The 25,937-nt window shown below is 48.6% G+C and overlaps 1 protein-coding gene across 1 annotated transcript in view; it reads left to right on the top strand.

Annotated features, from left to right (window-relative positions):
• Positions 1-1,459: 1,459 nt before the first annotated feature.
• WWP1 (WW domain containing E3 ubiquitin protein ligase 1) overlaps positions 1,460-25,937 on the top strand; it is a 340,005-nt gene continuing 315,527 nt past the window's right edge. Inside the window, exon 1 of the mRNA XM_063924044.1 lies at positions 1,460-1,620. The gene's annotated coding sequence lies outside the window, so the exon portion shown is untranslated. The remainder of the gene's footprint in view (positions 1,621-25,937) is intronic.

The following is a 25,937-nucleotide window of genomic DNA, read 5'->3' as shown; positions in this document are numbered from 1 at the left end:
AGGCGCCATGCCCTGCTGAACAAAAAACCCCTCAGAACGGTGGTCCTGCAGCGGGGAAGCTCCTCTGCACCTCGCGAGGCCGGTGACCGTCCCCCTCCTCACTCCCACGGGGCAGGTATGCTGTTGCCCAAACAGCATACCGAGAAAACAAAAGTTTTAAAATAAACTGAAGAAATCTCTGGAGTTAGCAGAGTGTGCATCCTCTCCTGAGGGCACTTTTTCTAAACTGCCTGTGGGAAAGGGGCATAGAGGGGAGGAGCCAGCACACCCAGTTGAAAAAATTTAAAGTGCACTGGCTCCTTTGGACCTTGTCTATACCCCATCGTACTGTGTCCCCAATATCCCTTATGGATGCTAGAGAAATGTTGTCTCTGCAACTGGGAACTAATTGATCCTCCCTGGACAGACAGTGTTTTCAGTTGGTATTCGCTGTTCATTGGCCCTCATTCCGAGTTGTTCGCTTGTTGCCGAGTTTCGCTATATTGCGATTAGTCGCTTACTGCGCATGCGCAAGGTTCGCAGAGTGCATGCGCTTAGTTATTTTACTCAAAAGTTAGGTATTTTACTCACGGCATAACGAGGATTTTTCATCGTTCTGGTGATCGGAGTGTGATTGACAGGAAGTGGGTGTTTCTGGGCGGAAACTGGCTGTTTTATGGGTGTGTGCGGAAAAACGCTGCAGTTTCTGGGAAAAACGTGGGAGTGGCTGGAGAAACGGGGGAGTGTCTGGGCAAACGCTGGGTGTGTTTGTGACGTCAAACCAGGAACGAAACTGACTGAACTGATCGCAGTGGCAGAGTAAGTCTCGAGCTACTCAGAAGCTGCAAAGAAATTTCTATTCGCAATTATGCGAATCTTTCGTTCGCAATTCTGCTAAGCTAAGATACACTCCCAGTAGGCAGCGGCTTAGCGTGTGCAATGCTGCTAAAAGCAGCTAGCGAGCGAACAACTCGGAATGAGGGCCAATGTCCGGAAGATGCCTGTCTGTATAGCAATATAACCTGTGTCATGTCACCTCCAGCCCCCAATCAGTCCCCTGCCACTCCAGCCCCCTGCCCCATCACAGCTGCCCTCTGTGCCACTCTAGGCTCCTGCCCCCGTGTCAGTTGGCTAGACTGGGCCCTGCCTCAATAAATACCAAACCCAGGGGCAGATGTATTAACCTGGAGAAGGCATAAGGAAGTGATAAATCAGTGATATGTGCAAGGTGATAAAGGCACCAGCCAATCAGATCCTAACTGTTAATTTACATATTGGAGCTGATTGGCTGGTGCCTTTATCACCTTGCACATATCACTGGTTTATCACTTCCTTATGCTGTCTCCAGGTAAATACATCTGCCCCTCAGTGCCAGCAGCATGCCATGACCATCACATCAACACCACTCTCATACATACTGTTGCCTCCGCCAGCCTGGGCGACGTCACGCCTCCCAAGCCACGCCCCCCGTGCCGCCCGGATAGGGCTGAGGGGAGGTGACGTCAGGTGGGCGGCGTCTGGCTGTGTGATGGCCGCAGCAGAGGTGTCAGGATCAGGGAGAGTGTGAGGAGGAGAACGGCGACAGGAGGGAGGCCAGCCAGACGGCCCGGGCAGGGAGGCCGCGTACGGGACATCCACCCGGTACGTATTATGCCTAGGCTCACACGTACACACACACACTGTATATATATATATATATATATACATATATACACACACACACTGTACACACACTGGCACGGTGAGTCAGGGTAGCGGTCTCAGCACCCTGTGTGCAGCTGCCTCCCCTTCTCCGGCTGTCTCATCCGTCCTGCATATAGCTGCTGGCTGTTGTGTAATGAATAGCAGTGTGCATTACCAGGTTGCCAGACCCTCTTCCTAAATGTTTAGCTGTCTGTCTGAACTCCCTCATACACTCTGAATGACCGTCTGGCCCCCTGGGTGCAGTCTGGCTGGCCCTGGTCACCCACTCATGGCATATAGCTGGCTCCCCATTACTCACTCCAACTAGCCTAGCACTCTGTATGGTGTATGTCTGGTCCCCCATTGTCCAGTCTGTGGCTCCTGCCTGGCATGCTCAGTGGGGTCTAATCTTGTCCCCCCTTCCTCCTATCACCCAATCTGTGGCATCTGGTTGGCCTCCTGTCACTTGATCTGTGGCTTCTGGTTGGTCCCCTGTTGGGTCTGCCTGGTGCACTGTATGGTGTCTGTCAGCCCCCCCCCGCCTCCAGTCTGTCCCCCCCCCCCCGCCTCCAGTCTGTGGAGCATGCTCTGTAACATCTAATTATGCCCCCCCCCCCGGCAACTGTTTGCCACCCCATCACATGCCCCCATTGCAGCGCTTGCCTTGCACTCTGTATGGTATCAGTCTGGCACCCTGTGCCCATAGTAGTGCCTGTCTAGCCTCCTTCATCCGCTCTGTCAGCAGTAAATTCTACCGTTGCTTTTACCATGTAAAATACAGACTGATGGACGTGTAGGATTGTACAGAGTACAGATATGCACCATTTGCACCCCAAAAAGACACTTCTGCCCAATTCTGCTTCAGCTGCTGTCTTCCCCCTTCTACTGCCCTGTCTCCCGTCTTATTCTATAGCAGGCCACATAATATGTAGTTGTTTTTTTTAGAATACTCTACCTTCAAGGCTGTTCTCTTATCTATATGTCCTTGACAGTGTGTTTTATTCCTTTTATGTATCCGCCACTGTTTATGTGATCCAAAGCTTGATAGGCATACTTATTTCATCCAATGTTTTACATCACCTTTAACGTCAGTTCTATCTACTTCTTCCCCATAGCTCTCTACCTGACTGTACATGCACCCTTGATCTCTGCATGCATTGTACATTTTCTGATATGTCCTGCTGACCTGGGACACCCTTCCTTTATTCACTGTCTGTTTTGCCGGCTCTCTTTCATCTCTCCTTCCCTTTTGCCCTGATGTTGCTTACTGTGAGCCCCTCCTTGCAGAGGCTGGCCTCTGCTTATTTGCCCCACACCCCTTTTCCTTTCAGTCGTCTCACTGGACTTTCTGTGGCAGAGATGAACAGAGGTTAACGGTTTGAAGTGCAAAGAGTTGCAGATGATAATTGAGAGTGCCAGAAGTCACTATATTACACATTAACAAATTGTATTTATACACGTGTCACTTGTATCTACATCTTTCTCATTAACTCTGCAGCACTGTCGGTGTACGTGAATACAAGTGCCAATGTCATCTGTGCTCTAATTTATTGCAAAGTCCCATTTAGCTGTGCCACTGTATTTACTCAGGATTTCTATTTTGTCTCTTGGATGTTATGCTCTGTGATATTCTGGTATCTTAAGCGGTAATAGATTGCATTGGTTGCTATTTCCGTTTCACTGTATGTCTGTGCCAGGGCTCAGTGCCTATCGGGATCTCATACACTTTCCTCACCTGAGTAATGCTTCCGCTGTATGACTTTTCTACCTTCCTGTGAAATCTCAGTTTTTCCACTATTATACACTAAGGCTACATCGTCCGTATGTAATGTTCATCCTGCTGCAGCAGTACCTTTTTAGCTCAGTCTTTCTAAATCGCTATTTGCTACAACTGCATGAGAAGGAGATGCTTAGCCAAATGGTTTATAAAGTATATTATTATTATTATTATCGTTTATATGGCGCCACAAGGGTTCTGCAGTGCCTAACAAAGTACATAAATGAGCAAAACAAGAAAGCAGCGTCTTGCTGTACAAGACAATGTAGGATTGGGATGCTGGTGGTCAGAATTCCGACCGTGGCATCCTGATGATCAGAATCCCAAAAAGGGAAGATAAGTATACTTGGCTTCCCCAAATGGTCCCCTAACCTCCGTTCTAGCAGTCTAAACCTAACCCTCCCATACCTGCAGCCTAACCTTCCCCGGTGTTGCCTAAACCTAACACTCCCCGGGCCGCAGGCTAAACCTAACCCCCGCCCCCTCCCCCGGAATTCCGGCGCTGGGCTGGTGACCCTATTCGGGATGTCTGCATTCTGAGTAGTGTTGGGATTCCAGCGTGTGTATTCTAACTGCCAGGATCCTGACCGCCGGATCCCTGGTATATAAACTGCTGCATCAGGAGACATGACACTATGGAAAAACTTCAGGGTTGTAGAAACCGAGGGTTACAGTAGGTGCCGTTGTTAGGAGTATGGGGGGTGATTCAGACCTGATCGCTGGGCTGCTAAAATTGTTGTCCTGCCATCAGATAGTCGCCGCCCAAGGGGAGTGTATATTCGCTGTGTAAGTGTGCGATCACATGTGTACGCCGAGCAGCTAAAAAATCCCTCAGTCAGCGGACAGCTGCAAATCTGTTCACACCTCACTCACCAGTGAATGGTTTTTACCAGTGTGTGCAGTCTGTGCGCAGCCCAGGACTTACTCCTCCAGTGCGATGAGAACAGACTGATCGGGGCCGGAGCTGACGTCGCACACCCTCCCTGAAAACGCTTGGGAACGCCTGCGTTTTCCCTGACACTCCCAGAAAACGGTCAGTTACCACCCACAAACGTCCTCTTCCTGTCAATCAGCATGCGAATGGCTGTGCAATTAGAATTTTCGCACCAGCCGCTGAGCGGCGATACCTGTTTGGCGATGTGCGTGCGCATTGCGGTGCATACATATGCGCAGTTAATTGCTGATCGCCCGCTGTGCGACAATGCACAGCAGCGATCAGGTCTGAATCAGGCCCTGGAGTAGAAGATAGTCTAGGTAAGAGAAGGAAAAACACATGAGGGGAGATGTCTGTTACTTGTGGGACTCTCTCTATCCTGAAGGCTAATTGGAATATTAGCTTGTTGGGAGTGAGACCCCTTTCTAGCCATATACACTTGGTGCTTAGGTCTTTGGTGACGCACCACATTCAGCACATGAATTGAGGATGCTCCATGCCAAGGATTTGTTCTTGTCTTTGCCTCTGAATGCTACCGTCTTGTCCAAATCAGGACCTAAACTTGTTTTCTTTTCTGTATTTAGTTTACTAAGAGAGAGTTAGTTCCATTTACAGACTCTCTGTGCTGTTGCTGGGGGCCTAGGCCTGTCACCTGTCCCTCTGTCCACCCTGACTCCAGCTCTGACACTGGGTGGCATGGACACACTAACTCAATACTCTCCCTCTCTCCTCTGTGTTGAGATAACACCTCAATGATGCCTCTGCTGGTTCACCTACAGAAGCCTTGTTTGGACAACTCCTCCATTCTATCATCATGATGCTTGTCCTCGTGGCTCTCAACCAGGGCTCTGTCCGACCACAGTTGGGACTGACCTCACTAATCCATCCAATTGGTAGTAGAGACGGACAGTGTAAATAATACCACCACTACATCATCTCCAATAAGCATATGCACCATTCTGCATTTCTCCAGTTAATTTTTACCCCGCGGTATGTGTCCTTGAACAAGCCCAACTTCGCCAAAGATCATTTCCAAATTTTGGAAATGGCAGCAAGTGTGTCTCCTTCTGAATTCTTGCCAATGTACATTACAAGCTCCAAGGTCATGTCATGCTGCAAGTTATGCCCAGTCTACCTCTTACCTGATTATTTCAAGAAGAGAAACTACTTCTCGTTTTGTTATATTTGGTGATGACAATCTTGCACATGCAGTTATGCCACGAAAACAATATTTCTCTGACGTCCTAGTGGATGCTGGGAACTCCGTAAGGACCATGGGGAATAGCGGCTCCGCAGGAGACTGGGCACAACTAAAGAAAGCTTTAGGACTACCTGGTGTGCACTGGCTCCTCCCTCTATGACCCTCCTCCAGACCTCAGTTAGAATTTTGTGCCCGGCTGAGCTGGATGCACACTAGGGGCTCTCCTGAGCTCTTAGAAAAAGAAAGTTTATTTTAGGTTTTTTTATTTTCAGTGAGATCTGCTGGTAACAGACTCACTGCTACGAGGGACTAAGGGGAGAGAAGCGAACCTACCTGCTTGCAGCTAGCTTTGGCTTCTAGGCTACTGGACACCATTAGCTCCAGAGGGATCGAACACAGGCACAGCCTCGGTCGTCCGGTCCCGGAGCCGCGCCGCCGTCCCCCTTACAGAGCCAGAAGCAAGAAGAGGGTCCTGGAAATCGGCGGCTGAAGACTTCGGTCTTCATCAAGGTAGCGCACAGCACTGCAGCTGTGCGCCATTGCTTCCCATGCACACCTCACACTCCAGTCACTGATGGGTGCAGGGCGCTGGGGGGGGGGGGGGCGCCCTGGGCTGCAATATTGAGTACCTTGGCTGGCAAATAACACATAATATAGTCATAGAGACTATATATGTGTAAAATACCCCTGCCAGGTATACATAGAAAAAAGCGTGAGAAGTCAGTCGAAAAAGGGGCGGGGCTATCTCCCTCAGCACACTGGCGCCATTTTCCCTCACAGCTCCGCTGGAAGGATCGCTCCCAGGCTCTCCCCTGCAGTTTCCAGACTACATAGGGTAAAAAAGAGAGGGGGGGCACTAAATTTAGGCGCAATATTGTGTATACAAGCAGCTATTGGGAAAAATCACTCAGTTATAGTGTTAATCCCTGTGGTATATAGCGCTGTTGGTGTGTGCTGGCATACTCTCTGTCTCCCCAAAGGGCTTTGTGGGGTCCTGTCCTCAGAGCATTCCCTGTGTGTGTGCGGTGTGTCGGTACGGCTGTGTCGACATGTTTGATGAGGAGGCTTATGTGGAGGCGGAGCAGGTGCCGATAAATGTGATGTCACCCCCTGCGGGGTCGACACCTGAGTGGATGGTTATGTGGAAGGAATTACGCGACAGTGTCGACTCCTTACATAAAAGGTTTGACGACATAGCAGATGTGGGACAGCCGGCTTCTCTGCCTGTGCCTGCCCAGACGTCTCTAAAGCCATCTGGGGCTCTAAAACGCCCGCTACCTCAGATGGCAGACACAGATGTCGACACGGATACTGACTCCAGTGTCGACGATGATGAGACTAGTGTACATTCCAATAGAGCCACCCGTTACATGATTACGGCAATGAAAAATGTGTTGCATATTTCTGATATTACCCCAGGTACCACAAAAAAGGGTATTATGTTTGGGGAGAAAAAACTACCAGTAGTTTTTCCCCCATCTGATGAATTAAATGAAGTGTGTGAAGAAGCGTGGGCTTCCCCCGGTAAGAAACTGGTAATTTCTAAAAGGTTACTAATGGCGTACCCTTTCCCGCCAGAGGACAGGTCACGTTGGGAGACATCCCCTAGGGTGGATAAAGCGCTCACACGTCTGTCAAAAAAGGTGGCACTACCGTCTCCGGACACGGCCGCCCTAAAGGAGCCTGCAGATAGAAAGCAGGAGGCTATCCTGAAGTCTGTATATACATACACTCAGGTATTATACTGAGACCGGCTATTGCTTCAGCATGGATGTACAGTGCTGCAGCTGCGTGGTCAGATTCCCTGTCGGAAAACATTGATACCCTAGACAGGGACACTATATTGCTAACCGTAGAGCATATTAAAGACGCTGTCTTGTACATGAGAGATGCACAGAGGGATATTTGCCGGCTGGCATCTAAAATAAACGCAATGTCCATTTCTGCCGGGAGAGGATTGTGGACTCGGCAGTGGACAGGAGATGCAGATTCTAAAAGGCACATGGAAGTATTGCCTTACAAGGGTGAGGAGTTGTTTGGGGATGGTCTCTCGGACCTCGTTTCCACAGCGACAGCTGGGAAGTCAGCATTTTTACCCCATGTTCCCTCACAGCCAAAGAAAGCACCGTATTATCAGGTACAGTCCTTTTGGCCCCAGAAAGGCAAGCGGGTTAGAGGCGCGTCCTTTCTGCCCAGAGGCAGAGGTAGAGGGAAAAAGCTGCAACATACAGCCAGTTCCCAGGAACAAAAGTCCTCCCCCGCTTCCTCTAAGTCCACCGCATGACGCTGGGGCTCCACAGGCGGAGCCAGGTACGGTGGGGGCCCGTCTCAAGAACTTCAGCGACCAGTGGGCTCGCTCACGGGTGGATCCCTGGATTCTACAAGTAGTATCTCAGGGGTACAAGCTGGAATTCGAGACGTCTCCCCCTCGCCGTTTCCTCAAATCTGCCTTGCCGACAGCTCCCCCGGACAGGGAGGCAGTGCTGGAGGTGATTCACAAGCTGTATTCTCAGCAGGTGATAATCAAGGTACCCCTCCTTCAACAAGGACGGGGTTACTATTCCACAATGTTTGTGGTACCGAAACCGGACGGTTCGGTGAGACTCATTTTAAATTTAAAATCCTTGAACACTTATATAAGAAGGTTCAAGTTCAAGATGGAATCGCTCAGGGCGGTGATTGCAAGCCTGGACGAGGGGGATTCCATGGTATCACTGGACATCAAGGATGCTTACCTGCATGTCCCCATTTACCCTCCTCACCAGGAGTACCTCAGATTTGTGGTACAGGACTGTCATTACCAATTCCAGACGTTGCCGTTTGGTCTGTCCACGGCACCGAGGATATTTACCAAGGTAATGGCCGAAATGATGATACTCCTTCGGAGAAAGGGAGTTTTAATTATCCCGTACTTGGACGATCTCCTTATAAAGGCGAGGTCCAGGGAACAGTTGTTGATCGGTGTAGCACTAGCCCGGGAAGTGCTACAACAGCACGGCTGGATCCTGAATATTCCAAAGTCGCAGCTGGTTCCTACAACGCGTCTACTGTTCCTGGGGATGGTTCTGGACACAGAACAGAAAAAAGTATTTCTCCCGGAGGAGAAGGCCAAGGAGTTGTCCTCTCTAGTCAGAGACCTCCTAAAACCAAAACAGGTGTCTGTGCACCACTGCACGCGAGTCCTGGGAAAGATGGTGGCTTCTTACGAAGCAATTCCATTCGGAAGGTTCCATGCAAGGATCTTTCAGTGGGATCTGTTGGACAAGTGGTCCGGATAGCATCTTCAGATGCATCGGCTGATAACCCTGTCTCCAAGGACCAGGGTGTCGCTGTTGTGGTGGCTGCAGACTGCTCATCTTCTAGAGGGCCACAGATTCGGCATACAGGACTGGGTCCTGGTGACCACGGATGCCAGCCTTCGAGGTTGGGGGGCAGTCACACAGGGAAGAAACTTCCAGGGACTATGGACAAGTCAGGAGACTTCCCTACACATAAATATTCTGGAACTAAGGGCCATTTACAATGCCCTAAGTCAGGCAAGACCCCTGCTTCAACACCAGCCGGTGCTGATCCAGTCAGACAACATCACGGCGGTCGCCCATGTAAACCGACAGGGCGGCACAAGAAGCAGGATGGCAATGGCAGAAGCCACAAGGATTCTCCGATGGGCGGAAATTCATGTGTTAGCACTGTCAGCAGTGTTCATTCCGGGAGTGGACAACTGGGAAGCAGACTTTCTCAGCAGACACGACCTCCACCCGGGAGAGTGGGGACTTCATCCAGAAGTCTTCCAAATGATTGTACACCGGTGGGAAAGGCCACAGGTGGACATGATGACGTCCCGCCTCAACAAAAAGCTAAAAAGATATTGCGCCAGGTCAAGGGACCCTCAGGCGATAGCTGTGGATGCTCTGGTAACACCGTGGGTGTACCGGTCGGTGTATGTGTTCCCTCCTCAGCCTCTCATACCCAAGGTACTGAGACTAATAAGAAGGAGAGGAGTAAGAACTATACTCATTGTTCCGGATTGGCCAAGAAGAGCTTGGTACCCAGAACTTCAAGAAATGATCTCGGAGGACCCATGGCCTCTGCCGCTCAGACAGGACCTGCTGCAGCAGGGGCCCTATCTGTTCCAAGACTTACCGCGGCTGCGTTTGACTGCATGGCGGTTGAACGCCGGATCCTGAAGGAAAAGGGCATTCCGGAGGAAGTTATCCCTACGCTTATTAAAGCTAGGAAAGAAGTGACCGCAAACCATTATCACCGCATATGGCGGAAATATGTTGCGTGGTGTGAGGCCAGGAAGGCCCCAACGGAGGAATTTCAGCTAGGTCGATTTCTGCACTTCCTACAATCAGGGGTGACTATGGGCCTAAAATTGGGTTCCATTAAGGTCCAGATTTCGGCTCTATCGATTTTCTTCCAAAAAGAACTGGCTTCACTACCTGAAGTTCAGACATTTGTTAAGGGAGTGCTGCATATTCAGCCCCCTTTTGTGCCCCCAGTGGCACCTTGGGATCTCAACGTGGTGTTGGATTTCCTAAAGTCGCATTGGTTTGAACCACTTAAAACCGTGGAACTAAAATATCTCACGTGGAAAGTGGTCATGCTGTTGGCCTTGGCTTCGGCCAGGCGTGTGTCACAATTGGCGGCTTTGTCTTGTAAAAGCCCTTATCTGATTTTCCATATGGATAGGGCGGAATTGAGGAGTCGTCCCCAATTTCTCCCAAAGGTGGTTTCAGCGTTTCATTTGAACCAGCCTATTGTGGTGCCTGCGGCTACTCGTGACTTGGAGGACTCCAAGTTGCTGGACGTAGTCCAGGCCCTAAAAATCTATGTTTCCAGGACAGCTGGATTCAGAAAGACTGACTCGCTATTTATCCTGCATGCGCCCAACAAGTTGGGTGCGCCTGCTTTAAAGCAGACTATTGCTCGCTGGATCTGTAGCACGATTCAACTTGCACATTCTGTGGCTGGACTGCCGCATCCTTAATCTGTAAAAGCCCATTCCACGAGGAAGGTGGGCTCTTCTTGGGCGGGCTGCCCGAGGGGTCTCTGCTTTACAACTTTGCCGAGCAGCTACTTGGTCGGGGTCAAACACATTTGCTAAATTCTACAAGTTTGATACCGTGGCTGAGGAGGACCTAGAGTTCGCTTATTCGGTGCTGCAGAGTCATCCGCACTCTCCCGCCTGTTTGGGAGCTTTGGTATAATCCCCATGGTCCTTACGGAGTTCCCAGCATCCACTAGGACGTCAGAGAAAATAAGATTTTACTCACCGGTAAATCTATTTCTCGTAGTCCGTAGTGGATGCTGGGCGCCCGTCCCAAGTGCGGATTGTCTGCAATACTTGTATATAGTTATTGTTTAACTAAAGGGTTATTGTTGAGCCATCTAAGGAGAGGCTCAGTTATATTTCATACTGTTAACTGGGTATAGTATCACAAGTTATACGGTGTGATTGGTGTGGCTGGTATGAGTCTTACCCGGGATTCAAAATCCTTTCCTTATTGTGTCAGCTCTTCCGGGCACAGTATCCTAACTGAGGTCTGGAGGAGGGTCATAGAGGGAGGAGCCAGTGCACACCAGGTAGTCCTAAAGCTTTCTTTAGTTGTGCCCAGTCTCCTGCGGAGCCGCTATTCCCCATGGTCCTTACGGAGTTCCCAGCATCCACTACGGACTACGAGAAATAGATTTACCGGTGAGTAAAATCTTATTTTGAGTTGCCAAACAACATACAAACAAACAACTTATGTATACTGTATGTGCAAGCAGTTGTCCTGAGACACAAGTCACATTCATAACCTTACTGGAACAAGCCTATAACGCTCATTTTAGATGCACTATTAAACAGACATTCAAGGTAGCGAGGGGAAGGGGAAATGGGGGAGGGGGTTTGGCTAAATTGGATGAGATCTGGCCATCAAGGTGATTGGCTAAATCACCGCTGAAACACTTGGGTGCCTCCCAAAACACTTGAAGGTGCAAGATCATTACTTTGTTTTTCGGGATACACATATAGCTCTGACATTGTTGTTAAATTGTCTTCAGTATGTATTGATAGTGTTTTGTTGTTAACAAAGGCTTCTTGCATCCTGTGCTGCATCCATTCGTTTATGGAGAACTGATACAGCGCCGCTAATGATTGCAGTGTTACTAATAATGGGGGTAATTCAGACTGGATCCCGGCAGGCGCACTGTGCATGTGGAGCCAGTGAGATGCTATTAGTATCTCACTGGTGCGTTCGCCTCTGCCTGATTGATAGGCTGAGGCGGTTGCAGGGCAGGAGGGGGGGGGGGGGGGGGTGGCGGCATCGGTTTTATCGCTGTTGGCGGGGTGCAGTCTGAACAGCGGAGGCATGTACTGACCATTGTGGGGAGGTGGGCCGCGGCGGCTGTGTGACGTCGCATGCAGCCGCTGCGACCTAGGATGCGCCGGGTAGCTCCCTGCCAGAGCGCAGGAGCTGTGCAGGTAGGGAGCTACTCGCCAGGTACGAAAGCATCACCGCCGTGCAATGCTTTTGTGCGGGGGTGGGGGGGGGGGCAGGGACTGACGATGCGGGCCGGACTAGCACTGTGCTGGGCGTCCCCCCTGCATGTCAGAGTAACTGATCGTAGATGTATTAAATTTAGCACATCTATGATCAGATCTGAATCACCCCCAATGTTGGAATTGCATGTCATTGTGAAAAATTGTTAACTCGCTTACGCATACAGGTATCTAGTTCAAAACTTTTCGTCAAATTAATGCAAGGTGGATTCCATTGCTTCATTGGGTGGTGTGTGTCATGCTGGGCATCAATCTGAGCGTAGACTTCAAGTAACGTCTATTCCATTCTTTTTTATACGCTTTATAACTTGATTTTCGGGAGAGGGGGGGGGATTGGCGGCGGTCTGGTGGAGTTCATATACAGATGGACACTGGCTTTCGGGTCCTTTGTTTAAACCTGAAATCAACCATTATGCTGAAACTACTGTACACTATCTTAGAATCAGAGGCTCTAAACATCTGTCCATATGTTTGGTTCTAGTCTGATGTAATAAATTGGAAACACATACTGTCTCGCACATAGCTTGGTATGTTTGAGATGTGACCACTGACTGCTGTGTTTGTTCTGGCAGTCTTGTAATTGTATTTGCTGTAGATCACAGATTATAATTTTTATAAAATTACAAATATGTATGCAGTTAATTCCTTGTAGTCCATGGATAATGACAGCCTATTTCATCATTGCATCTGTATGCAATTAACTGTTTCCCTTGATTAATGCAAACCAGCCTGTCTCCGTTTATACTTGTGCTTCCACCTTTTAGCTAGATGCTAGATCTGCAGTTTTGTGTTTGTGACAGGTATTCTCTTGTAATGTCTTATGAGAATTTATTGTGAACCACCGGTTGTGTTATACACCCATAGTACTGCCAAGGCAACGTTATGCAGTTGGTGTGTTTTGCTCAAATATGACTTAAAAGGTAAACTATAGTCCGTACACATTAACAGCATATTTACATTAAAGTATTATTAGACTTATGTCTTTTAGCAATACATTTTGTTTTTGTTTTGAGCTTGTTATTGTGCCTCTTTTAGCTATATAGAAATCTGACACAACTCTGCCGCCTGCGTTTTTAAAGGAAAGCGTGGCAATATACACAAACTATATATAAAAAAAAAAAAAGGACACAGTGGGTTGGTATTGCTATCCCGGCACCCAGCATACTGGCATATCGAATGCATTCCGAACACCATTGTCAGTGATTGTCCTTCCCAGTAAAAATCTGAATAGCAAAATTGGTTATACCTCCCAACCATCCCATTTTTGACTGGACTGTCGCATTCAACCCAATTTTCAAGAGATTAGGATTTCTCTTACGTCCTAGTGGATACTGGGGTTTTGTACTTTAGTACTATGGGGTATAGATCGGGTCCACTGGAGCCTGGCACTTTAAAAACTTTTAATGTGGGCGGGCTCCTCCCCTCTATGCCCCTCTTATCAGACTCAGTTTAGAAAAAATGTGCCCGAGGAGCCGGGTGCACTTCTCTGGAGCACCAGAGATTTTTCTTTTAAGTTTATTATTTTCAGGTAGTTCTGATTGGTAACCAGACTGCCTGGTTTGTTGGACTTAGACGGGGGACCAAAACAACCTCCTTAGGGTTAATGGTTCGTAATCCCAGCTGACAGGACACTGAGCTCCTGAGGTGCTGATCACACTCCGCTAGTGTGTGTGCCCACGCCGGCAGCTAGCCGCCACCCTCTAACAGATGCCGAAGATCCAGGTGCGGTGAGTGTTACACCGGGGTCCTAGTTAGCAGGTCCCCGGTGCAGTGTTGGCGGCAAGTCATGCGGCGGTTATGGGCCCGGAGCTGCGGTGCCCGCCGCGAACAAACTGGCTCTGGGGTTCAAGCCCCACTGTGCTCACTGTCGTAAGGCTTTGTGTGGACTATATATGGATGTATAATGTTATTTCTCTATCGTCCTAGTGGATGCTGGGGTTCCTGAAAGGACCATGGGGAATAGCGGCTCCGCAGGAGACAGGGCACAAAAAGTAAAGCTTTAGGATCAGGTGGTGTGCACTGGCTCCTCCCCCTATGACCCTCCTCCAAGCCTCAGTTAGATTTTTGTGCCCGGCCGAGAAGGGTGCAATCTAGGTGGCTCTCCTAAAGAGCTGCTTAGAAAAGTTTAGCTTAGGTTTTTTATTTTACAGTGAGTCCTGCTGGCAACAGGATCACTGCAACGAGGGACTTAGGGGAGAAGAAGTGAACTCGCCTGCGTGCAGGATGGATTGGCTTCTTTGGCTACTGGACATTAGCTCCAGAGGGACGATCACAGGTACAGCCTGGATGGTCACCGGAGCCTCGCCGCCGGCCCCCTTGCAGATGCTGAAACAAGAAGAAGGTCCAGAATCGGCGGCATGAAGACTCCTCAGTCTTCTTAAGGTAGCGCACAGCACTGCAGCTGTGCGCCATTTCCTCTCAGCACACTTCACACGGCAGTCACTGAGGGTGCAGGGCGCTGGAAGGGGGGCGCCCTGGGAGGCAATGAAAACCTATTTTTGGCTAAAAATACCTCACATATAGCCTCCGGGGGCTATATGGAGATATTTAACCCCTGCCAGAATCCGTTAAGAGCGGGAGACGAGGCCGCCGAAAAAGGGGCGGGGCCTATCTCCTCAGCACACAGCGCCATTTTCCCTCACAGAAAGGCTGGAGGGAAGGCTCCCAGGCTCTCCCCTGCACTGCACTACAGAAACAGGGTTAAAACAGAGAGGGGGGGCACTAATTTGGCGTTAGAAATATATAAAAAAGATGCTATAAGGGAAAACACTTATATAAGGTTGTCCCTATATAATTATAGCGTTTTTGGTGTGTGCTGGCAAACTCTCCCTCTGTCTCTCCAAAGGGCTAGTGGGTCCTGTCCTCTATCAGAGCATTCCCTGTGTGTGTGCTGTGTGTCGGTACGTGTGTGTCGACATGTATGAGGACGATGTTGGTGAGGAGGCGGAGCAATTGCCTGTAATGGTGATGTCACTCTCTAGGGAGTCGACACCGGAATGGATGGCTTATTTAGGGAATTACGTGATAATGTCAACACGCGGCAAGGTCGGTTGACGACATGAGACGGCCGACAAACAATTAGTACCGGTCCAGACGTCTCAAAAACACCGTCAGGGGTTTTAAAACGCCCGTTTACTTTAGTCGGTCGACACAGACACAGACAGGGACACTGAATCCAGTGTCGACGGTGAATAAACAAATGTATTCCTTATTAGGGCCACACGTTAAGGGCAATAAAGGAGGTGTTACATATTTCTGATAATACAAGTACCACAAAAGAGGGTATTATGTGGGATGTGAAAAAACTACCGTAGTTTTTCCTGAATCAGATAAATTAAATGAAGTGTGTGATGATGCGTGGGTTCCCCCCGATAGAAAATATGGGCGGTATACCCTTTCCCGCCAGAAGTTAGGGCGCGTTGGGAAACACCCCTTAGGGTGGATAAGGCGCTCACACGCTTATCAGAACAAGTGGCGGTACCGTCTATAGATAGGGCCGTCCTCAAGGAGCCAGCTGACAGGAGGCTGGAAAATATCATAAAAAGTATATACACACATACTGGTGTTATACTGCGACCAGCGATCGCCTCAGCCTGGATGTGCAGAGCTGGGGTGGCTTGGTCGGATTCCCTGACTAAAAATATTGATACCCTTGACAGGGACAGTATTTTATTGACTATAGAGCATTTAAAGGATGCATTTCTATATATGCGAGATGCACAGAGGGATATTTGCACTCTGGCATCAAGAGTAAGTGCGATGTCCATATCTGCCAGAAGATGTTTATGGACACGACAGTGGTCAGGTGATGCAGATTCCAAACGGCACAAAGGTGTATTGCCGTATAAAGGAAGAGGAGTTATTTGGGGTCGGTCCATCGGACCTGGTGGCCACGGCAACTGCTGGAAAATCCACCGTTTTTTACCCTAAGTCACATCTCTGCAGAAAAAGACACCGTCTTTTCAGCTTCAGTCCTTTCGTCCCTATAAGAGTCATATCTGCCCAGGGATAGAGGAAAGGGAAGAAGACTGCAGCAGGCAGCCCATTCCCAGGAACAGAAGCGTTCCACCGCTTCTGACAAGCTCTCAGCATGACGCTGAGACCGTATAGGACCCCTGGATCCTACAAGTAGTATCCCAGGGGTACAGATTGGAATGTCGAGACGTTTCCCCTGCGCAGGCTCCTGAAGTCTGCTTTACCAAGGTCTCCCTCCGACAAGGAGGCAGTATGGGAAAAAATTCACGAGCTGTATTCCCAGCAGGTGATAATTAAATTACCCCTCCTACAACAAGAAAAAGGGTATTATTCCACACTATATTGTGGTACTGAAGCCAGAAGGCTAGGTGAGACCTATTCTAAATCTAAAAAAATTTGAACACTTACAAAGGTTCAAATCAAGATGGAGTCACTCAGAGCAGTGATAACGAACCGGGAAGAAGGGGACTATATGGTGTCCCGAGACATCAGGGATGCTTACCTCCATGTCCCAAATTTGCCCTTATCACTAAGGGTACCTCAGGTTCATGGTACAGAACTGTCACTATCAGTTTCAGACGCTGCCGTTTGGATTGTCCACGGCACCCCGGGTCTTTACCAAGGTAATGGCCGAAATGATGGTTCTTCTTCGAAGAAAAGGCGTCTTAATTATCCCTTACTTGGACGATCTCCTGATAAGGGCAAAGTCCAGGGAACAGTTGGAGGTCGGAGTAGCACTATCTCGGATACTGTTACAACAGCAGGGGTGGATTCTAAATATTCCAAAATCGCAGCTGATCCCGACAACAAGTCTCCTGTGCTTAGGGATGATTCTGGACACAGTCCAGAAAAAGGTGTTTCTCCCGGAAGAGAAAGCCAGGGAGTTATCCGAGCTAGTCAGGAACCTCCTAAAATCAGTGCATCATTGCACAAGGGCCATGGTAAAAAAATGGTGACTTCCTTCGAAGCAATTCCAGTCGGCAGATTTCATGCAAGAACTTTTCAGTGGGATCTGCTGGACAAATGGTCCGGATCGCATCTTCAGATGCATCAGCGGATAACCCTATATCCAAGGACAAGGGTGTCTCTCCTGTGGTGGTTACAGAGTGCTCATCTTCTAGAGGGCCGCAGATTCGGCATTCAGTTTTGGATGTTGGTGACCACGGAGGCCAGCCCGAGAGGCTGGGGAGCAGTCACACAAGGAAAAAATTTCCAGGGAGTGTGATCAAGTCTGGAGACTTTTCTCCACATAAATATAGCTAAGGGTAAATTTATAATGCTCTAAGCTTAGCAAGACCTCTGCTTCAAGGTCAGCCGGTATTGATCCAGTGGGATAAAACATCACGGCAGTCGCCCACGTAAATAGACAGGGCGGCACAAGAAGCAGGAGGGCAGTGGCAAAAACTGCAAGGACTTTTCGCTGGGCGGAAAATCATGTGATAGCACTGTCAGCAGTGTTTCATTCCGGGAATGGAAACTGGGAAGCAGACTTCCTCAGTAGGCACGACCTCCACCCGGCAGAGTGGGAACTTCATGGGGAAGTTTTCCACATGATTGTAAACCGTTGGGAATTACCAAAGGTGGACATGATGGCGTCCCGTCTGAACAAAAAACGGGACAGGTATTGCGCCAGGTTAAGAGACCCTCAGGCAATAGCTGTGGACGTTCTGGTAACACCGTGGGTGTACCAGTCGGTGTATGTGTTCCATCCTCTGCTTTTCATACCTAAGGTACTGAGAATTATAAGACGTAGAGGAGTAAGAACTATACTCATGGCTCCGGATTGGCCAAGAAGGACTTGGTACCCGGAACTTCAAGAGATGCTCACAGAGGACTTATGGCCTCTGCCGCTAAGAAGGGACTTGTTTCAGCAAGTACCATGTCTGTTCCAAGACTTACCGCAGCTGCGTTTGACGGCATGGCGGTGGAACGCCGGATCCTAAGGGAAAAGGCATTCAGGAAGAGGTCATTCCTACCCTGGTCAAAGCCAGAAAGGAGGTGACCGCACAACATTATCACCACATGTGGCGAAAATATGTTGCGTGGTGTGAGGCCAGGAAGGCCCCACGAAGAAATTTCAACTCGGTCGATTCCTGCATTTCCTGCAAACAGGAGTGTCTATGGGCCTCAAATTGGGGTCCATTAAGGTTCAAATTTCGGCCCTGTCGATTTTTCTTCCAGAAAGAATTGGCTTCAGTTCCTGAAGTCCAGAAGTTTGTCAAGGGAGTATTGCATATACAACCCCCTTTTGTGCCTCCAGTGGCACTGTGGGATCTCAACGTAGTTCTGGGATTCCTCAAAACACATTGGTTTAAAACCAGTCAAATCTGTGGATTTGAAGCATCTCACATGAAAAGTGAACATGCTCTTGGACCTGGCCTGGACCAGGCGAGTGTCAAATTGGTGGTTTTTTTCTCAAAAAAGCCCATATCTGTTTGTCCATTCGGACAGGGCAGAGCTGCGGACTCGTCCCCAGTTCTCTCCCTAAGGTGGTGTCAGTGTTTCACCTGAACCAGCTTATTGTGGTGTCTTGCGCCTACTAGGGACTTGGAGGACTCCAAGTTGCTAGATGTGGTCAGGGCCCTGAAAATATAGGTTCCAGGACGGCTGGAGTCAGGAAAACTGACTTGCTGTTATCCTGTATGCACCCAACAAACTGGGTGCTCTTGCTTCTAAGCAGACTTTTGCTAGTTGGATGTGTAATACAATTCAGCTTGCACATTCTGTGGCAGGCCTGCCACAGCCAAAATATGTAAATGCCCATTCCACAAGGAAGGTGGGCTCATCTTGGGCGGCTGCCCGAGGGGTCTCGGCTTTACAACTTTGCCGAGCGGCTATTTAGTCAGGGGCAAACACGTTTGTAAAATCCTACAAATTTAATAACCTGGCTAAGGAGGACCTGGAGTTCTCTCATTCGGTGCTGCAGAGTCATCCGCACTCTCCCGCCCGTTTGGGAGCTTTGGTATAATCCCCATGGTCCTTTCAGGAACCCCAGCATCCACTAGGACGATAGAGAAAATAAGAATTTGCTTACCGATAATTCTATTTCTCGGAGTCCGTAGTGGATGCTGGGCGCCCATCCCAAGTGCGGATTATCTGCAATACTTGTACATAGTTACAAAAATCGGGTTATTATTGTTGTGAGCCATCTTTCAGAGGCTCCGCTGTTATCATACTGTTAACTGGGTTCAGATCACAGGTTGTACAGTGTGATTGGTGTGGCTGGTATGAGTCTTACCCGGGATTCATAAATCCTTCCTTATTGTGTACGCTCGTCCGGGCACAGTATCCTAACTGAGGCTTGGAGGAGGGTCATAGGGGGAGGAGCCAGTGCACACCACCTGATCCTAAAGCTTTACTTTTTGTGCCCTGTCTCCTGCGGAGCCGCTATTCCCCATGGTCCTTTCAGGAACCCCAGCATCCACTACGGACTCCGAGAAATAGAATTATCGGTAAGTAAATTCTTATTTTTTACATTGCCAGTATAAAATCCCTGTAAGGGACCGTGTGCCATTACAGGGGGCGGGGCTTCCCGGAGCGGGAACAGTGGCGGGAAGGCGCCATTTCCTGCTGCTGCGGATCATCAGGCTGCATGAACGCTGCTCCTCCAGGGACCCACGCTGCTACAGACTGTAAACTGGTACCAGGGGTTAATAGAAGGGGGGAGCACGACAGCAGTAGCGCCAATCAGGTCATACACATACAGTGCCTTGCTAAAGTATTCACACCCCTTGACTTTTTACCTATTTTGTTAAATTACAACCTGATTTTTTTTTTTTTTTTTAAATCTAAATTTAATGTGATGGATATGCACAAAATAGTCTAAGTTGGTGAAGTGAAATGAGAAAATGTATATAAAAAATAATTTTTATAAATAAAAATGTGAAAATTGGCATGTGCATATGTATTCACCCCCTTCGCTATGAAGCCCCTCAAATGTTCTAGTGCAACCAGTTACCTTCAGAAGTCACATAATTAATGAAATGAGGTCCACCTGTGTGTACTCTAAATGTCACCTGATCTGTCAGTATAAACACACATTTTCTAAAAGGCCCCAGAGGCTGCAACACCACTAAGCAAGAGGCATCACACCATGAAGACCAAGGAGCTCTCCAAACAAGTCAGGGACAAAGTTGTTGAGAAGTACAAGTCAGGGTTAGGTTATAAAAAAACAAAAACAAAACTATCCAAACCTTTGATGATCCCTCAGAGCACCATCAAATCCATCATCTTCAAATGGAAAGAACATGGTACCACAACAAACCTGCCAAGAGAGGGCTGGCCACCAAAACTCACAGACCAGGCAAGCAGGGCATTAATCAGAGAGGCAGCACAGAGACCAAAGGTAACCCTGAAGGAGCTGCAGAGTTCCACAGCAGAGACTGTTTTATCTGCGCATGAGACCACAATAAGCCGTACACTCCATAGAGCTGGGCTTTATGGAATTGTGGCCAGAAAAAAGCCATTACTTAGTGTTAAAAATAAGAAGGCACGTTTTGAGTTTGTCAGAAGGCATGTGAACGACTCCCCAAATGTATGTAGGAAGGTGCTCTGGTCAGATAAGACTAAAAATGAACTTTTCGGCCACCAAGGAAAACGCTATGTATAGCGCAAACCCAACACATCCCGTCACCCCAAGAACACCATCCTCGCAGTGAAACATGGTGGTGGCAACATCATGCTGTAGGGATGGTTTTCAGCAGCAGGGACTAGGAAACTGTTTCGAGTAGAGGGAAAGACGGATGCTGCTAAATACAGGGGTATCCTTGAGCAAAACCTGTTTCAGTCTGCCTGTGATTTGAGACTGGGACGGAGGTTCTCCTTCCAGCAGGACAATGACCCAAAGCAGAAAGCAACACTAGAGTGGTTTAAGGGGAAACATTTAAATGTGTTAGAATGGCCTACTCAAATCCCAGATCTCAATCCAATTGAGAATCTGTGGTCAGACATCAAGATTGCTGTTCACAAGCGGAAACCATCCAAAATGAAGGAGCTGGAGCAGATTTGCCTCGAGGAATGGGCAAAAATCCCAGAGACTTATCCAAAGTGACTTGCAGCTGTAATTGCCGCAAATGGTGGCTCTACAAAGTACTGACTTTAGGGGGGTGAATAGTTATGCACGCTGAATTTTTCTGTTTTGTCCTATTCGTTGTTTGTTTTGTTTTGTTTTTTTAATTGTGAAGCAAACATCTTCAAAATTGTAGCCATGTTCTGTGAATGAAATGATGCAAACCTTCAAACAATCTATTTTAATTCCAGATTGTGAGGCAACAAAACATGAAAAATTCAAAGGGGGGTGAATACTTTAGCAAGGCACTGTACTTTCACACTTTGTGCTACTGTGTTTCTGTGTGCTTGAGCCACTCCTCAGTGTCACTCCAGGGACTCTCTAGGGTCTGTGTGGAGGTGTTAGTCAGTGGGCTAAGCTGTATTACGGTTGTCAAAAATGTGTGTGGACATGGTTATGCTTACTGCTTGTAACTCAACCCCCTCTTCAGCGGGGTCACTCGTGTGAACAATGTTCTTTCGCACCACAGGGACACAGTTCACAGGCACCTGACTGGCTGGATAGCTTCAAAGGCATAATTCAGAATTGGTGGCTGCTAAAAGAGAGAGACAGGTGCTAGGACAATCTATTGATTGTGTGGCTAAGGCTGAAGATGCCAAGGAGGCTTATCAGCCCCCTCTAGGGGTATCCCATAAACGCTCACTGCCTCAGGTATTTGACTCTGATCAGCTGGATGTGGATGATATGGATGAGTACAGCTCTCTGTCACCTGGAGTGGAGGCTCTCATCTTTGCTATTAGAGAGGTCCTCCACATACCAGATCAGGAGGCGGAACCAGATGAGGAATTGTATTTGAATGTTAGACCAAAAACCTTTCCTGTGTCTAAGGAATTAAACTCTCTGGCCAGGGAGGCTTGGTTAAACCCCGCTAAAAAATGTAAGCTCCCTCAGAGGTTTTTAACTACTTTTCTACTCCCTGCTGAGGACAGGAAGATATGGGAACCCCCCCCCCGTCAGTCAATACGTCTGTATTCAGACTGTCCAAAAAATTTGTACTACCGGTACCAGGGGATGTATACCTGAAGGAGCCGGCTGACCGTAAGATTGAGACTATGCTCAAGGCAATTTATACGGCAGCGGGCGTGGCACAGCGCCCCACAATAGTTTGTGGGTGGATTTCTCGGGCGGTAGTCAGGTGGTCTGACACTGTTATTGAAGGTTTAGACTCTCTACCCCGGGATGAGGTCATTACTCTGCTGCAATATATACAGGATGCTGCAAACTTTATGAGCAAAGCTATTAAGGAGTTGTGTAGGATAAATGGCCGCACTACTGCTATGGCTGTTTCGGCGCGCAGGGCACTGTGGTTACGTCAGTGGTCTGCTGACTCCAAAAAGGGTGTAGAAAATCTTCCCTTTACAGGTGATGCTTTGTTTGGAGATTAGTTAAATAAATGGATCTCGCAGGCTACGGTGGGCAAGTCTACCTATCTGCCGCCTGCTAGACGTTCTTACACCGGACTCTCCTTGCAGTCCTTTCGTGTGGCAAAGTTCAGAGGCTGGAGTTGAGGGGCCTTTACCACCTCCAGAGGATCTCGTGGTAAGGCCTGTAAACCTGCACCTGCCGTCTCCCTGCACCAGACCACCGGATCTCCTGCCGCTAAGCCTTCCACGTGACTGTTAGCCCCAGCGGATAGGCGCCTTTCAGGTAGGTGCTTGCCTTCAACACTTCGCCCACGAGTTCTGACGGGATCCTTGGGTGAGGGACCTCATTTCCTAAGGATACCGGCTGGAATTCCAAACACTCCCTCCTCACAGGTTTTTCAAGTCCGGCTTACCAGCTTTACCCGCAGCAAGAGTTACCTTGCAAGAGGCTATTCAAAAGCTTTTGCAGACAGGGGTGTTGGTGCCTATACCTCAGTTATGCAACCGGGGTTTTTACTTCAGTCTTTTTGTCATACCCAAGCCAGACGGTTCGGTGTGCCCCATCTTGAACTTGAAGTCTCTAAATCTGTATCTGCGGGTATTCAAATTCAAGAGGGAATCCCTGCTGGCGGTGGTGTCCGCGCTGGAGGAGGGGGAGTTCATGGTATCTCTGGATGTCAAGGATGCTTATTTACACATTCCCATGTGGCCCCCTCATCAGGCTTACCTCAGGTTCGCCATTTTGAACAATCATTTTCAGTTTCAGGCCTTACCCTTTGGATTATCCACAGCTCCTAGGGTTTTCAACAAGGTCATGGCGGAGATGCTGCTGCAGCTGCGCATGATGGGAGTGAACATAGTCCCCTACTTGGACTATCTCCTAATAAAGGCTGTGTCCAGAGAACTTCTTCTGGACAGCATCGATCTGACGACTCGACATACTGACATTTCATGGGTGGATCCTAAATTTTCAGAAGTCTCACCTGGAACCGACCCAACGTCTTCAGTTCCTGGGAATGATACTGGATACTGTGTTTGTTTCAAAAGGTTTCTCCCGAGGGGCAAAGCCTTGACTATCCAGGTTATGGTTCGTTCGGTGCTCGGTCCTCACAAGGTATCCATACATCTTTGCATACGATTAATGGGCAAGATGGTGGCTGCTTATGAGGCAATCCAGTATGGCAGATTTCATGCCCGACCATTTCAGCTGGATCTGCTGGACAAATGGTCAGTGTCTCACCTTCACATGCATCAGGAAGTGATGTTGTCTCCGCAAGCCCAGATTTCTCTCTTATGGTGGATACAGGTTCCTCACCTGGTGGAGGACAGGAGTTTCAATATCCACCCGTGGATTTTACTGACAACGGATGCCAGCCTCCCGGGTTGGGGGGCTGTGACCCAAGGGACCCAGTTCCAGGGAATTTGGTCACAACAGGAATCTGCCCTACCAATAAACATCCTAGAACTCAGAGCAGTTTCCAATGCTCTTCTGCAGGCTTCTCATGTCTTGAAGGATCAGGCGATACAGGTTCAGTCGGACAACGCCACGGCAGTGGCGTACATCAACCGACATGGGGAGCAAGAAGCAGAGCAGCGATGCGAGAGGTGTCGAAGATCCTCCTCTGGGTGGAGGCGAACGCAAGGGCCATCTCCGCCATATTCATTCCGGGAGTGGAGAACTGGGAAGCGGACTTCCTCAGCAGACGGGGCCTACATCCCAAGGTGTGTCAACAGTTAATTCACCGGTGGGGCTGTCCACAGATAGATCTGATGGATTCTCGACTCAACAAGAAGCTATGCTATTACTGTTCCAGAACGAGGGATCCGCAGGCTGTAGCAGTGGACGCGCTGACGACACCGTGGGTGTACCAGTTTGTGTACCTGTCCACTCCGCTACTGCTAATCCCAAGGGTTCTCAAAATACTAAGAAGAGAAAGCTTTCATACAATTCTAATTGCCCCAGATTGGCCTCGACTGGCGTGGTACTCGGACCTCCTGACTATGTCTCTGGAGGATCCCCGGCCTCTGCCGCTCCAAGAAGATCTTCAGCAAGGTCCGTTCGTCTATCCAGACTTACAGCGGCTACGTTTGACGGCTTGGAGGTTGAGAGGGAGATTCTAGCAAAGAAAGGTCTCCCCTCTCAAGTTATTCCACCATGGTCCAGACCAGGAAGATGGTTACGTCAAAACACTATCATCGTATCTGGAAAAAGTATGTTTCCTGGTGTGAAAGTAGAAAGGTTTCTCCTGTGGAGTTTAAACTTTGTCGTTTTCTGCTTTTCCTACAAGCGGGAGTGGATATGGGCCTACGTCTAGGCTCCATTAAAGTACAGATTTCGGCGCTCTTTATTTTCTTCCAGAAATAACTTGCCCTGTTGCCAAAAATACAGACTTTCCTGAAGGGAGTTCTTCATATGCAACCACCGTTTGTTTCTCCCAAGGATCCGTGGGATCTCAATGTGGTTCTGTCCTTTCTCCAATCGGATTGGTTTGAACCCTTAAATAGGGTGGAGTTTAAATTTCTCACCTGGAAGACGGTGATGTTATTGGCATTGGCGTCTGCCAGACGTGCCTCTGAATTAGGGGCCTTATCCTGTAAAAGCCCTTCCTTGATTTTTCATGAAGACAGAGCGGAACTTCGGACCCGTCCTCAGTCTTTGCGTAAAGTTGTGTTTGCCTTTTCATGTGAACCAGCCTATTGTGGTTCCATTGTTATCTGACGCTTCTGTGGGCCCTGAGTCCTTGGATGTGGTCAGGGCTCTGAAGATTTTTATGTCAAAAGGATGGCACGTCATCAGAAATCTGACTCGCTGTTTGTCCTTTATGATGCCTCCAAGATTGGTCGGCCAGATTGTAAGCAATCTATTGCTCGTTGGCTCAGGTTGACCATTCAACAGGCCTATACTTCGGCGGCTCTGCCCTTGCCGATGTCTATTCAGGCCCACTCGGCGATGTCGGTGGGGTCCTGGGCGGCTGCCCAGATTTTCTATGCCAGGCCAGTGGTTAAGTCCAACCTACAGTTGAGTTACAGTACAATGTTTTAAAGCATGTTTTTGCAAATGATCAACATTTCCATTTCCCACATATTATTTTGTATATGTTGTAATGGTTGTGCCATTTTTTTTTTTTTTTTTTGCCTTGCAATGTTCTGTATCTGACAAACAAAGAGGAAGGGGGGGGGGCTTCTCTGATACAGCAGTCCTAACTACTTGATAGCAGTGCCCACATTGGGCTATGTAATTTGTCACAGTATGCCTCATAATAAAGGCCATTACTAAAACAGTTCCAGACTGAGCGCTAACTTACCAGGGAGCCAGGGTGGCTGCAAACATTTGTGACGAATTCTCTGAATTTTATTACCAGATAGATTCAGGGATGGTTACAGGTAATTTTCAGTGTGCGGAAGG

Source organism: Pseudophryne corroboree, chromosome 5 (assembly GCF_028390025.1).
Source record: "Pseudophryne corroboree isolate aPseCor3 chromosome 5, aPseCor3.hap2, whole genome shotgun sequence".
In the NCBI taxonomy this organism is placed as follows: domain Eukaryota; kingdom Metazoa; phylum Chordata; class Amphibia; order Anura; family Myobatrachidae; genus Pseudophryne; species Pseudophryne corroboree.
Note: the sequence above shows the minus strand (reverse complement) of the source record. Positions and strands in the feature narration are given on the sequence as shown.